At 39.6% G+C, this 4336-nt stretch overlaps 1 non-coding gene across 1 annotated transcript; it reads right to left on the bottom strand.

The window, feature by feature from the left end:
• Nucleotides 1-245: 245 nt before the first annotated feature.
• LOC112427342 (small nucleolar RNA SNORD44) lies at nucleotides 246-306 on the bottom strand. Its single transcript, XR_003018863.2, has one exon. It is a non-coding gene; the product is annotated as a small nucleolar RNA SNORD44 (small nucleolar RNA).
• Nucleotides 307-4336: the final 4030 nt, after the last annotated feature.

The raw sequence follows: 4336 nt of genomic DNA on the forward strand, positions 1-4336 counted from the left end.
CACTTGCTCAGGGCAGATGTGCCCTGCGGATGTGGCGGAGGAACCCCGGGATTTCAGTGTTGAATTGTGGGGTGCAGCTGTGCAATCCCGGAAGGGTCAGGCCTCCTGGTGGGGGAGCTTGAAGGATGAAGAGGATGCAGGTAGAAGGATGATGCTCTCATTACAGGTGATTCCAGGGCTGAAATAACTTTCTGAAATCATCATTTGTAGTGGAGGGTTTTTGGTTTTGGTTTTTGTTTGTTTGAAATCAGTTAAAGCCAAATATGACCTTCACATTCAGATACCATTTGCTTGTCATCACCCAGGGCAGGGGGCTTTTACATTGTTGGGATTTACTTCAGCAAAAAAATTATATAACTTGAGATTCTACTTACCCATTCTTTATTAGAGGCAGTAATTTAACTATCATGGTAATATTTTTCTATGCAGTTTATCCAAGGACTTAAGCTGAACCAACTGATGAGCCATAAAATAATGAATTTCACTGGTTTGTTGAGCTTCTGTACTTATGTTTAACTGAACACAAGCTTCCCTCTCATATTCCCTTGCCCCGTTCTTTTTTCTCAACACTCAACCTCTGTAGTAAGCCAGATGCAATTAGAATGGAATGTACAAATTGTTGAATAGAAATACAATGGTATATCAAAATCTTCTCTGAATCAGAGCTGACCAGGGTCAATATTTCACTTTATTCCAGTCCTTGAATATAGAAGCACAAATGCAATTATGGAAAGACTTCACCAAAGAGTTAGATATTGTCAATGGGGTGAGTTTGAGTAATTGTCATTCAAAAGAGGGAGAGTCTGCTGATACGTGTGTGTATAATATCATAATAATATTATATGCTATACAAAATAAAAACAATCCATGTTATATAGGAAAAAGGGCCTTCTCAGTCATTAATTCACAATAAAAACAAATTTCATTTGAAAAGTTAAAACAACTGTAACATTTGTAGTATTTATTGACTATGCTAATTTATAGGTGATATGCACATGAATAGGTTTAGCCAGACTTTCCAGCCTTTAGTCAGCAGTCTTTGGAGGCAAGGTCACAGCTTCATGACCTGCAGTTGCCTGGGGCACTGGTTGGTGCCCAGCAGGTGTTCAGCTGTCTGTTTATAAATGAAGAGATTACAACATGGGCACTAGCACAAGACAGTTCTGCACCAGAGCCTGGATTTGTTCAGCTGTTTTGTGCTGTGTGTCCTTGGCCAAGTAACTTAACTTCTCTAATCCTCAATTTTCTAATCCATAAAGTGGAGATATTAAATCCTACATGGTAGGATTATTGTGACAACTGAACGATGTCATGAATGTAAAAGCACCTAGACCTGGCACTCAAAACATCACTGGAGGACTCTTAATTTTTTTCACTTGATCTTCTTGGCAGACCCACTCACATGGATTCCCTGACTCAAGGGGTGGTGGAGAGAGTGAGGTCAGGCCAAGAAACACCTTACTTTCTTAGGGAAAACCCCAAAGGTGTGTCCAGTGTGGTATGTGCTGTGCATCCAGCATCGCCTCCTAGCCAGAGGTCTTTGTCTGCAGCACCTTAGACCCTGACCTATGTTGACATTTCAATGTTTTCTTCTGAGTGCTCCTTTCTCAGAACTCCTTAAACATCTACAGTCACTAAAATTCGACACTCTGTCATGTTCTGTCACATGTAACCCAACCCAACTGGCCTTTTGTGGGAACAGTGGGCATATCTAAAAGTCTTATTGCCTTTGCTCATAAAGGCTTATTTATGGACCAGAATTAAAGTGCAATTGGAATACACATATCCTGTTTCATAAACTACAGGATTTGGAGGTCTTACCTCTTACTTGCTTGGGGAGTTTTAAAAATTTTGGATCTTCATTCATTTCTTCATTCATTCATTCGTCCATTCATTCATTCATTCATTCATTTCAGAAACATTTCCCAGTCTCCTCCTATGTGTCAGGCACTGTACTGGGCCTGGGGATGTAAAGGTGATGAAAAGCAGGTTCTGTCTTCGTCCTCACAGAACGTGGGGCAAAGCCTCGCTGGTGGTATTTGGCTGCTTCTTTTTCTGGGCTAGCCCCTCTCTGCCTTTCTCTGATGCTCTTTCTTTCCATCTCTCACACACTTCTGAAAGCTTTTTTTTTTTTTTTTTTTTTTTTGCTTTTTGTTTTTATTTTTATGTCTAGTGAGGAGATTTTTCCCTTCTTTCCTGTTGGGTCTATGCTCATGGAGCTACAATAAAGATTCCTTGGTAGAAAAAGTTGGTGGAGCTTTTTTTTTTTTCTGGCTTTGATTCTGCATGATGCTAAAGCCTCTGAATAATTCACTCTACATTTCACTACACTGGTGCCTGTTGAGCTCGACGTTGGCAAATGTCTGGGCATGACCCTGGACAGGTGCTTCGCTCTTTCAGGACCTCAATTTTCCAAGCACAAAAATAGGGCAGCCAAACTCAATGGGTTCTGAATCCACCTTTCGAATCTAATGTTTCATGGTTCTAAAATGAAATAACGGAATATTTTGTCATGGTTTAGACCTCCAGGACCTAATTTCTTGATCTGTGAAGTGGGTACAAAAATGTGTTAGCCTCCCAGGAACATTAGTGTTCTGAGAGGAATCCAGAAGCTTCTAAACATGTCAAATGTTTATTTTTATAGATAAGTTTTATTCTTTTCCACGTCAATGGGGCAATAAGGGACAAGATGAGAGGGAGCCCAATGATAGCACTGTTAAGACAAGTGCTTCCTGCTATTTACATTTTGCAGCTCTGGCAGAGTACTGGGTATTAGGAACTCAAAGAGTGATTTCATAAAGAAAAAAAAAAGGGTAGTTTATACCAAAATGGAATAAACCCCCTTTTGAGTAACAACAATCTGCATAAATGCTTTAAGAAAGCCTATAATTATGATAAAAATGTTGCTCAAAGTTAAAATTATGAAGCAATCAAGATTTATAAACAGTCTCTCATCGACTTTTAATCATTCTTTCTTTTTTATATACAAACTGTACACAATATATGCTTGTAATATATCATGCTATACATTTTATTTTCAGTAATTTAGCAGAGCAAAATATATGTGAGGTGACATTGAGAATCTAGGTTATATATGCACGTGACTATGGGCATGTCGCTGCTTTCCAGTGAGCATGCACGCATGCACCCACACACATACACACACACAGACACACACAGTGATAGCTATGCATCTTTTTTGGTATCTTACACAGAAAAGATGCATGCTTTTACTGTATCAGAATCTCTTTAAAACTTTAATTAGTATAGCTCCTTTTGCAATATTTTGGACAAGTATGACATGTATATGAATATTAATTCCCTGTTGCCAAAAAAATTTAATTACTGGATGACTGAGAGCAAATTTGACCAGATTGATCAATATTTGTCTATATTGGGCAAAAATTGCCTCAGTCGAGTAGCCGGAAATAAACAATATGGTGACCATGTGAAGGGCTGACCTAAAATATGAGTTTGTAAGTGCTGTGATTGGAACTTTCTGTTTAACGACTTTAAAATGTTTAAGCTTAAATTGAAGAGGTTAACATAAGGAGACCCTGATAGAAATAGACACTTGTTAATTGGCAGGTTTACATCAGGGATCCAGAAACAATTCTAGAAATAGTTTCAAGAATTGCATGAGTGTGGCACCTGGCACCTAGAACTCCTTTCCTGTAGGCCATCCTTGTCTGCTAATGTCAACTTCATGTTTGTCATAGTACCCTTTAGCATACTAGCCCAGTCCACCTAATTCTGGCTTCTTCACTCAGTTGGTCATAGCTACATAAAATGAAACATATTAGAGGGCAAAGAACCAACTCGTAGGTTTAAAATGACTTTTTAGGTAAGATTTTATCATCTGAAGATTTGAAAGAGAAAGATTAACTATTGAAATTCTATTGACTCAACAAATAGTGACCTAAGATACATTGATTCTTCTCAGGCAAACATCCTCAGCTGGCTCTGTGTTCTCTCAAAGGTGTCTTATTCCTTTTCTTCTGAAGGCTCACCCATGAGAGCTGTATCAGCACCTGCTGGAATTTTGGCTCCTACTCGTAAGAATACATTTCTGAACTTGATCCTGTTGCTGGAAATGTCTCCGTGGAATTCTATTTAGCCACAGGTATAACCTCAGATCTTCAAAGGTCTGCTGGCTTTCCAGCCTCATCTTCAGCTTCTGTTTCCAGCCCAAGGACACTCCGTTCCCTCCTGCTGTGAGGCCTCCTCACCATCTGCTCTTTGTGTGGGTCCCCTGTGCGTGTTCACCTCGCCAAAGTCTCCCCCCAGCCTTTCATCCGGCCCACTCATCTCCCAAACCACATGTTTAAAGAGGCTT

Source organism: Macaca nemestrina, chromosome 16 (assembly GCF_043159975.1).
Source record: "Macaca nemestrina isolate mMacNem1 chromosome 16, mMacNem.hap1, whole genome shotgun sequence".
Taxonomy (NCBI): Eukaryota; Metazoa; Chordata; class Mammalia; order Primates; family Cercopithecidae; genus Macaca; species Macaca nemestrina.